We start from the raw sequence: 12,531 nt of genomic DNA, 5'->3' as shown, positions 1-12,531 counted from the left end.
CCCAAATCTGTGGCTGCTGTCAGAGATCATATGCAAATATCCAGCACATGACACATATTAGAAATTAAGTGGAACATTAGAAATCATCTGACCTAATGAAATTATTCTACTAATAAGGGAACTGAGGTTAAAAATGCACAAGATGAAAAATGTGGCTTTTCCCACAGATGTAAATCGCTAAGGAAAAAGAGAAATAAAACAAAGCAAACCACCTTATTTCTGAATCAGGTCCATTGGTGGTAATATAAATTACAGAAGCCTATTTGTATACAGGTAATATAGATGTTCCGATCAGGCTGACAGATATTCTGAAAGTAGATTGTAAATAAAGTCTGTTCTAAAATATGATGAAATTTTCTCCAAGGCAGTTTAACAGCTAGTGAAACAGACACACCATTACCTATGTTTAACCCTCGTATCATTTCCATGCCATTTTCATAAGAGAGAATAAAAGAAATGCTAAGATTACGCTGGGGGCATAGTGATTGGTAAAAGGCTTTCTGAAGGAGCTGATTTCCAAGTATGGCATAAAGAATAAGTATAGATTTGGTGGTGGAGATGGAGGAAGAGATGTTTCAGGCATGAGAAAAATTATAGAGGTATGGAAGTAATTGTGTAAATAACCTAATAAATGGGCAGGGTGGTGGGAACTCAATGCTTAGAGAATAGAAGGGCACTGATAATCTGAGATAAGGCTAAAATTCAAGGTTGGAACCAATATGTAAGGTGTTTGATGCCATTTTTTTTAAAGTTTATTTATTTATTTTGAGAGAGAGAGAGAGAGAGAGAGAGAGAGAGAGAGAGAGAGAGAACGAACAGGGGAGAGGCAGAGAGAAAGGGAGAGAGAATCCCAAGAAGGCTCTGTGCTGTCAGCATGGAGCCTAATGCAGGGCTCAAACTCACGAACTGTGAGATCATGACCTGAGCTGAAATCAAGAGTTGGATGTTTACCCCAGTGCCCCTATTCTTTATCTATTAACACAAGGCCCTTATCACATTAATGGCTTGCAAATATTCACCTACATTCTGTAGGTTACCTTTTAATTTCTTAATAGTATTATTTGCCATTTGCCACCCACTTCTTTTTATTCTTACAGTAACTATTTGAATTAAGTCCTTTTTATTTTTGGACTCATTTCTTAATTGTCTTGTAGACTTCCAAATGGACTCTTGTCTTCAGTTTCTACCCTCTCACATAAATCCATCATATAGCTGTGAACTATCCTCCAAAATCAAAAATCAGATTGCCATTTCTTCCTTACAAACTATCTGTGTCTTCTCTTTGTATCTAGCATAAATCTTAACTCCTAAAAATGGCAGCAAACACGAGCACCTGGGTGGCTCAGTCATTTAAGCATCCGACTCTTGATTTCGGGTCAGGTCATGATCTCACAATTCCTGAGATGGAGCCCCAAGTTGGGCTCTGTGCTGACAAGGTGCAGCCTGCTTGGGTTTCTCTCTCTCCTCTCTGCCTCACCCCCACTCGTGTTCTCGCCTCTCCCTCTCCTCTCTCTCTCTCTCTCTCTCAAAAATAAACAAAAAAAATGAGTGGATTTGAATAATATTTCAGTGGTAAAATTAGCAGAATTTAGTAATTTGTAAACTTAGAATGTTGATGAATGAGATTGTTAATAAAATGTCATCCTCTGATTAATCTCTGTGAATGTGGTGTGTGTGGCATTGCCACTATTTACAATTTAAAAAATCAGATGTAATAATATGTTTGGGTGGAAAAAAGTAAATTTCATTTCAGGCATGTTGAACTGAGGTATTGATTTCTTTAGTTTTTCTTTGTAATTCATGAGATTTATAATTTTGTAGAAGACAGGACTATCATCTTGTAGAATATGACTTAATTCTGTTATGTATGTTTTTCAGGAATACTACAGAAGAGATACTTTGCTCTTGGTGCATCACATCAAGATGCACATTGTGTGTTTATACTATTACTGACAAAGCTAGCTTGTAATCAATCACTTGGTTAAAATGCTGTCAGGTTATTTTTTCCCTTAAATATATAGTGGAGAGATGTTTCCATTGAATTGAAATGATTTCTTCCTTATACATTTGGTTGAATTCACCAGTAATGCCATTGGTATGGAGTTGTTATTGTTTTAGGAGAGAAGTCAGAAATGTTTCATGATAGATGCAATTTATTTAATAGACAAAAGTAATTCAAATTACACTATTTCTCCTTGTGTAATCTTTGCTAGTTTGTGACTTCCCCAAAATGTCTGTATTTCATCTAAGTAATCACATTTATTAACATAGTTTTTTATAACATTTCCCTATTGTCTGCTAAATGTCTGTATAATCTGTAGTGATATTCCCTTTTCCCCCTGATATTGGTAATATTGGTATGCTCTCTCTTTTTTTCCTGCTCAGTATAGTCAGAGGCTTATCAATTTTCTCGATTTTTTACAAATAACCTGTCTTTTGTTTACTGACTTTCTCTATTGGTTTCTTGTTAATATTCTTGCTTTTTGTGCCTATCTTAATTGTTTTAGTCCCTCTGCTTGCTTGGGCTTAGTCTGCCCTTGTTATTCTACTGTGCTAATGCAGAAGCTTAGCTTATTGATTTAAGACCTTTTTCTTTTTTAATATAAGCATTTAGTGTAACCAATTTTCCCTCAAAATTTAGCTTAGTTCCTCCAGTATTAATGTTTTATTTTATTTTCATTTGAATTATTTTCTAATTTTCCCTGTGATATATTCTTTGATTCTTGCATTACTTAGAAGTGGTTTTAAGTTATTTATTTTGATTTTAATTCCATTCATTGAATGTATGATTTATATCTTTTTTAATTTGTTGATTTTTTTAATGCCCTAGAATTCTGCTTATTATGGTGAATGTTCCATGTGCAGTTGAAAAGAAAATGTAGGGGCGTCTGGGTGGCTCAGTCAGTTAAATGTCTGACTTCGGCTCAGGTCATGATCTCACGGTCTGTGAGTTCGAGCCCCACATCGGGTTCTGTGCTGACAGCTCAGAGCCTGGAGCCTGCTTCGGATTCTGTGTCTCCTTCTCTCTCTGCCCCAACCCTACTTGTGCTCTGTCTCTCTCTATCAAAAATAAATCAATGTAATAAAAAAAGAAAAGAATATGTATCCAGTTCTTGGTAGAAAGTAGTCTATAAATATCAGTTAGATGATATTGGTTGATAGTATTGTTCAGGTTGTCTATGTTTTTACTAAATTTCTGTATGCTTTTTCTATCAATTAATGAGTATGGTACTGATTTGGCCAACTGTAATTGTTGATTTGTCTATTTCTTATTTTGCTGTATCAGTTTTGCTTCCCGTATTTTGAAACTTTGTCTGTTACACATTTAGGAACCTAGGTCTTCTATATTAATTAAATTCTATATTATATAAGCCCCTCTTTATACCTGGTAATATTCTTTGTTGTAATTCTATTTTGCCTGTTATTATTATAACCAGGCTACTTTGTTTTTAATTAACACTTATATGGAACATATTTTCACATTTAAAATATTTTTAAACAATCTACATTACCCTTTAAATTGAGTTTCATATAGCATATATTTGAGTCTTGCTGTCTTTTGCAATTTGAAAACCTCTGCTTTTTAATCAAGGGTGTTTAGATCATTCACATTTAATGTCAACTAAATTGCATCTTAATGTAATTTAATGTAATTATAGTTGTATCTGAATCCAGCATTTTACAAGGTGTTTCCTATTTTTCCAATCGTTCTCTATTCCTTTTGTTCTCTTTTCCTGATTCTTTTTGGACTAATTGGGTATAAAATTTCATATTCCATTTTATTCTCCACTACTGGCTTTATATACATCACTTGAAAAAAATTAGGATAATTCTTAAACAGTATTTGTCACCTAATCACCAACAATATTTTTGACTCAGACAATTCTCACTTTGTTGTAGGGTATATCCTCTGCATTCTAAGGTGTGTAATACATCCCTGGACTATATAAGTAGACACAGTAGCACATTTCAATTTTGATGGCCAAAAACATCTTCAGACATTATTGATTGTATCCTGTGTATATGTATGTGAGTATATACGTGTGTGTGTGGGGGGGGGTGGAGGAGTAATCATATACATGTGAGAAACACTGTTCTGGGTTTATCATAGTAGAATTTTGAATAATACCATATCATTTCCATACAGTATAAAAATTTTAGAGCCATCCATTCCTTGTACTGTTGGCATGTGTTTTATTTTTACATGTGTATAAATCCCATAATACATATTTGTAGTATTTGTGTACTCTATCAATTATTCATAGTACAATTAAAGAATATATTGATTGTAATTATTTATGCATTTTTTATTTTCTAGCCCTGTTCATTTCTTTGCATAGATCTAATTAGCTTCCTTGATGATACTTCTGATTAAGGAACTTCTCTTATTAAGTAATTTTTTTTGAGTTTTTAAAATTTTTATTACTTTTAGAGCTGTTATAGGTTGAGGGAAAGGTACAAAGATTCTGCATGTACCCCTGCCCTCACACATGCATAGCGTCCCTCACTATCAACATCCCATACTAGAGTGTTAATTATAGATGATGAAACTACTTTGACACACAGTCACCCAAAGGCAATAATCTGAATGATTGTTTCCTCTTGATGAATCCATATTATGGATTTAGACAAATTTATAGTGACATATATTCATTGTTATGATATCATAGAGAGAACTGTTACTGCCCTAAGTCCTCTGTACTCTGCCTATTCATACTCTGCCTCCCTCCCCCACCTCTGCCACAATCCTGGCAACTACTGATCATTTTACTGTCTCCATAGTTTTGCCTTTTCCAGAGTCTTATATTGGAATCATACAATATATAGACTTTTCATATTGGCTTTTTCCATTTTGTAATATGCATTTAAGGTTTATCCATGTCTTTTCATGGCTTTTCTTTTTAGTGCTGAATAATATTCCATTGTCTGGATGTACCACAGTTCATTCATTCATCTACTGAAGGATATCTTGGTTGCCTGCAAGTTTTAGCAATATTGAATTAAGATGCTATAAACATCTGTGTTCAGGGGAGAGCTTCTCTACTCTCTTGGCTCATTCTCCATCTTAGGTGTCTTGTGTTCCTGGGCCCTTGGGGTGGGGTTTTGTCTATCTGCATCCCTGAGTCTTTCCTTTAATGTCGCCCAAACTCTACCTTGTATCTGTTTGGAGTATTGAGCAGGAGACCGTTTCTTGACCCACCTCCAACAGTAATATACTTGTAACATTTCCTGAAGCTGGAAGAGAGAAATCTTATTTAGATAGACCTGAGTTATTCAATTTATCTCAACCTCTTCCATTTACTCAATGTATACTCAGACACCCAATACAGGACATATTTTCTCATTTACTTTATGTATCCTATGCTTTGTGGACATTTCAGTATAGAACCTCAAATATAAATAAACCCATACCACTATAAAATTCCATTAGACAAAAACTGCCATATCCAATACATTCACATACTTAAAGAAATTTAAGTTGAGATAGGTCTGGTATAATAATACTACTAATTGTCTAGGATTAAAAAAATAAACTCTAAAGCCTAGCTATATCTAAGTCTCTATTACTCACTGGATAAGTCACTTAAATTTTAGGACATAATTTCCTTATTTTTGATTCAATTAAATAAAAAAATAGGTACACTTTACAAATCACTGTATTGAACTGAAGATGAAGAAAATGCAGTATTTATCCCAAATGAGTTTGCACTTCAACCACGTGTTGTATGACTATCTCCTTATGCTCAAAAATTATATAACTCTAGATTTTATGTACAAGGAAAAATGAACTCATATAAAAAATAAATAACATCATTTAACCACACTAGAAAATATTTGAAGTTAATAATACAATATTGCTTAATTCAGCCTGACAGAATCCTATTGATTTTAGTTTCTATGAGGAATTTGATTTATGCTCCTTTTGTCTCTTTTGATTAATATAATATCTCATCTTACACAAAGATTCAGTCATCCAAAATCCTCCTGTGTATTCCATTTCAAATAAATTGAAAGTTTTGTTCCAATGAAACTTGGTTTAATAAAAAGAATATTTAAAAGTTAGTTTGGAGCATGGAAACTTCAGATTTTAGATAATAAATACGTTTTCATATTATTAGATGTATTTCATAGAATTTAGCATTATCTCATGTTTCATCTTAGTTGGAGAGAAGACAAAAAGATTTATGGACAGTCATAGCCTACTGCTTTATGCTACAACTTTTAGTGAGATATTTTCTTAGTATAGTTTGTCCAAGATATTAACACTTCTAAGACACTACAATGACTACTAATGCTATCTTGAAATTTAACAATTGACATTAGTTAAACAAATTATATATGTATATATATTAATAAAATGACTTCCTATTCCATTAAAGAAAATATTTTCAATAACTATGCATTGACAATGAAAAAAATCTGTATGCTATTGTCTCAAACCATTTGTCTCTGTGTTTAAATGTGTTTGAAGAGTAAGTACATATGTATGTATTTGTATATCTATCTATGTATCTTAACTATTTATCTGGGGAGTGAGAAAGGTTGTGTTTCTATTTTCTTATATTTTGACTCTCTGAGAGGGTTTTTTCCCTTCCTGACACCAACCTTCATTCTGATAATGAGTGTCCTACAATTCAATTCAATTCTTACACTAACTACCTGCAATTAGAGTCAGACTTCACAAGTTCAAGGGCTCAGTCCCACAAAACTGCCCACTGCCTCAGATGCCAGAAGTATGGGCCACCATACTTCTGCCTGGCTATAATTTAGAGATTCTCACAACTACTTCCTTGGGTTTTATAACAAAAAGTACTTTACTTACATTTACTTGTTTATTGTAAAGCATACAAATGAGCAGTCAAATGCAGAGGTATATAGGGCACAGTCTTGAAGGATCCTAAGCATAGGAGTTTTTATTGCTATGGCGATGGGGTGTGCCATGTCCCAGACATGTGAATGTATTTGACAAACTCTCTGAACCTCATCAGTAGGGATTATTATGAAGGTTTCATTATATAGCTGAGATTGATTAAATTATTGGCAAATGGTGACTAGCTCAGTCTCTAGCTTCTCTCTAATTCCTGGAGGTTGAGGCTCAAAGTTCCAAACTTCTAATTAAAGATTTGGTCTTTCATGGGGCGCCTGGGTGGCTCAGTCGGTTAAGTGTCCGACTTCAGCTCAGGTCACAATCTCGCGGTCTGTGAGTTCGAGCCCCGCGTCAGGCTCTGGGCTGATGGCTCAGAGCCTGGAGCCTGCTTCCGATTCTGTGTCTCCCTCTCTCTCTGCCCCTCCCCCATTCATGCTCTGTCTCTCTCTGTCCCCAAAATAAATAAACATTAAAAAAAAATTAAAAAAAAAAAGATTTGGTCTTTCTGGATACCAGCCACTATCCTGAAGCTATAGGAGCTATCAAGTGCAACTCATCATAACAAAAGATCCCATCACCTTTATCACTCAGGAAACTCCAAAGGTTTTAGGAGCTCTATGCTAGGAACTAGGGAAAAGATAGTCTCTTTCTATGATACCACACCCTATATCATTTTTTTTTAAATTACAGTAGATATACAGCACCTTTATAAAAAGAAAAATAATATAACATAAAATTTGCTATTTAGCAAAATACAGTTTTCATATGAAATACCTGTACAGTAAAAGTAAAGTTTACAAATATTTTATTTATGTAATGAATATCTCTAAACTAAATTATTTCTTGAGAAGTGTTTAAAATATCTTAGAAGGCCTTTAGGGTGAGTCAAATCAGGTTTACATCATCATTGTGTGGTATGATTTGAGGGTCACAAAACCACCACTTCCTCATTCCCACATTTCCATTGGCTTTGCCACAGAGGTTGAGTTACCACGTAACATGCATTTTCTTAAAGTCTGTTTACTGCATGAGACAGTATGCAAAAGGAATACCAACACTGAAAATAAACTCGAGAACTTATTCATCTTCTAGGTGCAAGTTTCTACCCTTGAACAACATCTCCTCAATCACCCCTCCCTCATGCCAGCCATGTATTCTGGTAACCATGTATTCTCTGTTTCTACAAGTGCAGCAATTTTAGATTTCACATATTAGTGATATTATATAGTATTTGTCTTTCTCTGTATGACTTATCTCACTTACCTAATGCCCTCAAGGTCTATCCATGTTTTCCCAGTAGGTCTTTGGCCACAATAGCATACCTTCATAAAACTTTGAATTAGAAGTAGGCTGATAGATTACCTAGTCTATTTTCTGAGCAGTGTTTGATTCCCTCTAGAGCATAGGCTGGCACACGTATTGTCCTTGGGCCAAATCTGGTCCACCTCCTATTTTTATTAAAAAAAAAATTATTGGGGGGCGCCTGGGTGGCGCAGTCGGTTAGGCGTCCGACTTCAGCCATGTCACGATCTCGCGGTCGGGGAGTTCGAGCCCTGCGTCGGGCTCTGGGCTGATGGCTCAGAGCCTGGAGACTGTTTCCGATTCTGTGTCTCCCTCTCTCTCTGCCCCTCCCCTGTTCATGCTCTGTCTCTCTCTGTCCCAAAAATAAATAAACGTTGGAAAGAAAAATTAAAAAAAAAATTATTGGAACACAGACTCACGCGCACACACACACACACACACACACACACACACACACAGAAACCTTGAAAAGCAATGTAATTATTAACTTAAATCTTATAAATGCCAGAGAAGGTTTCTGCTCTGGTTTGTTGTTGTTGTTACTATTGTTTTTAATCTTTTAGACTCCACATAAAATCTCTTTAAAAATCAGAATTTGCTGCTTTTATACATTAAGCCTCTACTCCAGATCCCATAATTAACTTTATCTGGTAGGTCTCAGATCTTGCCACTGAATGAAATAGCCCATTTCACGTCTTCTCAGTTATGGCTCTACTTAATCTGATCAAACCCACAACAAAATAAAATTTGAGGTCCTAAGCAACAAAACCTTTTCCCTCTCTTAGAAAGCAGAGAAGGGGCTACCATTGTGATTATTCATAATTCTTTAAAAAATTTTTTTTTACCTGTTATTTTAATACTAAAGTTTGGTTCAAGACAACACAAGCCCCCTGAAGTTCAAATGTTCAATTCAGGTTAGAATTTACATTTACCAAGTAACTAGTTGCTTAATTTCAGTGACAGAAAAATAAATAAGACATAATTTTGCCCTCAAGAAACTCACAATCTAGTAAACGACAAAAGAGCACAATCATAACTTTAGTATAGAGGGAATAATGTCATAAACTATCAAGCATCAATTTCATAATTTATGAGATACGTTTATAGGATTACTTGGCCTTGAACTAAATAGACCATTCATGGGATAAAACAAAAGACAATTATATTTTGCTTTCTAGGAAAGGCTGGGCAAAGATTCAAAGCATAAGATGTTTTCTGAAAGGACAAAAACAGAAATTAGAAAAAGTACATTGGACTCTTCTGTTTGAGTAGAAGCTCATGAAGGAAAAGGATAGGAAGGAAATGTCAGTGAGACTGGATAACACCTTGGATTCCAGGGTGATGTGCCCAAGATAGAGATTGATATATACATGCCGTTGGCTACTATCAAAGTTAGTTGGAGATAGTTGAGGGCTGGAATAGAATTATTTGAAAACACTCAGATTTTCAGCTTCACTTGGTCACTGGAAATGTTAGGCCATTTATCTTCACATTCCTAAGCTTTTTTAAAGAGCTTTATCAAAATATAATTGATATACAGAAAACTGCACATATTTAATGTATACAATTTGATGAGTTTGGACATATACTCACCTCAGTAAGGTGATAAATGTATCAATCATCTCCAAAAGTTTCCTCATGCCTTATTGTGTGTACATGTGTGTGTGGTATGAACACTGAACATGAGATCTCAACAAAATGTTTATTAAGTGTATGTTATAGGGTATTGTTAACCACAGGTACTATGTTATACAGCAGAAGCCTACAACTTGTTCATATTGCATAACTGAAACTTTATCCTGTTGGAAAACAACTCTCCATTTCCCCCTCCCCTCAGCTCCTGGCAACCACCATTCTACTCTCTGCTCCTATGAGTTTGAAAATCTTAGAAACCTCCTATAAGTGGAATCATGCAGTATTTGTCCTTCTATGACTGGCAAATTTCATTTAGCATAAGGTCCTCCAGATACATTCATGTTGTTGCATACAGCAATATTTTCCTTTTTTGAGGCTAATATTCAACATTATATATATACATCACATTTTCTTTATCCATTCATCTGTCAATGGACAGTTCGATTGTTTCCACATCTTGGCTATTGTGAACAATGCTCCAATGAACATGGGAGTGCAAATGTCTCTCTGAGATCCTGATTTCAATTATTTTGCATATGCCCAGAAATGGGATTGCTGGATCATATCGTCATTCTATTTTTAATTTTTTACTTCCATCCTGTTTTCCATAGTAGCTGTACCATCTTACGTTCCCACCAACAGTGTAGAGGGTTTCTAATTTCTCCACATCTTGGCATTTGTTATCTTTGTTAATGACTGTCGTCTTAACAGATGTGAAGTGGTATTCTCACTGTGGTTTTGATTCATGTTTCCCTGATGATTAGTGATATTGAATACCTTTTAATACACTGAATTTTCTTTAAGAAATTGGTTAAGTTGGTTTAAATATCTCCAACAATACTAAGAAAGTACAGCCAAAAAAAATAGAGAAAACAAAAGACAAAACAACAGACAAAACAAAAAATAAAATTAAATTAAAAAATCACTTTGTGATTTTCACAAAAAGTACTTTTAAGTGGATTCTGACAACATTCATTCCCCTGGTATCTGGGACAACATCACCAAGACTACTGAGAGGAGAACTCCGACTCCAAAATCTGGAACAGCCAGCACAGCTGTGAAGCCAAGTTTATGGGGCTTACTAGGGCAGCAGCTGGGCATGAACTGAACAAAGAGGATAATTCCAGTGCTTTGGAGCAGAGTGCAATGAAAAGCACAGCTTAATCTCTTGGTGAAGCAAGAAAATTGTATTTAAAAAAATCACTAAGTGATCAGCACTTTAAATAACAATGTCATTTTTAAGGCACTCTGAAAAGTTCATGTTCTTCATCTCCCCCACATTCATTACTGTCATTCACAAATCATTGCCAAGTCAAATTTTCATCTCCCTTTGATTTTTAAACTGGGCATTGGAGTAACTTAAATAATGTTTCAATTTGTTGAGAAAATTTGATTTAAAATAGGAAAAGCAAATGAGGTCCAAGTTGACAGCCAAACCTTTGGGAAACAGGGATTAGAGAATGTGGCATTTCCCATGTGTCCCTAACATTGGACTTTAGGCCGTAATGCTAAAAATAGGCTGAGAGAAGGAAGTAGAATGTCTGTGATAAAGATGTGTTAAAGTTTACCTTGGTTAAATTATCTCTTCAAATGTTCAATTAAAAGATATTTCAACCTTAAGCTGATTATCAGAGGGGTCTTGAAAAAATTTTAAAGTATTGCAATGTAATGTTAAAAACAAATCAGAATATGAATGAATGAAGCCAGGGAGTATATGGCCTAAGAGCAGGAGTGGTCTATTAAATCCTGTGTAGCAGGCAAAACTTTATAATTGTCTCACCCCTCCCTTTTCTAAATCCTGTCTGTTTTTCTGCTATAATACTCACTTCCCACCTGTTATACAATTGTTAGAATCTTTATGTTTACTTGAAAGAATTAATAATTAACAAAACATTTGAATTTAATTCTTTCAAAGAAGTAATACAATTCAAAACAGATTTGTATGTGTGGAGATAGATTCAACCATTTTATTGAGGTGTGTGAGCAGTCTCATTATTTTAATGAGAATCTGATGTTTGTGTATATGTGGAATGATGATTGTATGCTTCATCTGGGCATGAGAGAATTTCTGAATATTAGCTGATAGACAATGGTAGAAAACTACATCCTGACCAGAATAACAGATGAGGAGATTCATCCAGGGCCCAGAATGTTCTCCTGTCCTGAATGGCATGTATGTAGATGCTACTAGGCAAACTACTTCTATAAGTATTACTGAATGCAAGGAAAATGTTTTTATATATTATGAGATATAGTGATCAATGCCTACATGCATGAGATAGGAGATGTGTGTAGGGTATGAGTTTTTAAGATGTCAATAAAAAATTGTCTAACACTTAGAATTGGACAAAAGAGATCAGTGCACATTGTTTAAGTGAAATTAAATCTTATCTACTGGACATGTGGAGGAATATCTGATTCTATAGGGGTATGAACTTTTTATTGACTTTCCATGGCTAGACTATTGGACAACTCTGTTGGGCTAGAAGTTAACTTATAGAAAAATGTGGTCAAATGTGCATTGCCCATATTAGGGATCCTGTACATTAGTAAATGTATCATTTGCTAGAGGTGTCATAAAAAGAACTACAGACTGAGTGCTTAAATAGAAATTTATTTCCTCAAAGTTCTGGAGACTAGAATTCTGAGATCAAAGTGTTGTCAGGGGTGGTTTCTTCTGAATCATCTCTCCTTGGCTTATAGATGGTCATCTTCTTCCTATGTCT

This window comes from Prionailurus bengalensis, chromosome C1, assembly GCF_016509475.1.
Source record: "Prionailurus bengalensis isolate Pbe53 chromosome C1, Fcat_Pben_1.1_paternal_pri, whole genome shotgun sequence".
Lineage (NCBI taxonomy): Eukaryota > Metazoa > Chordata > Mammalia > Carnivora > Felidae > Prionailurus > Prionailurus bengalensis.
This window is presented reverse-complemented; position numbering follows the sequence as displayed.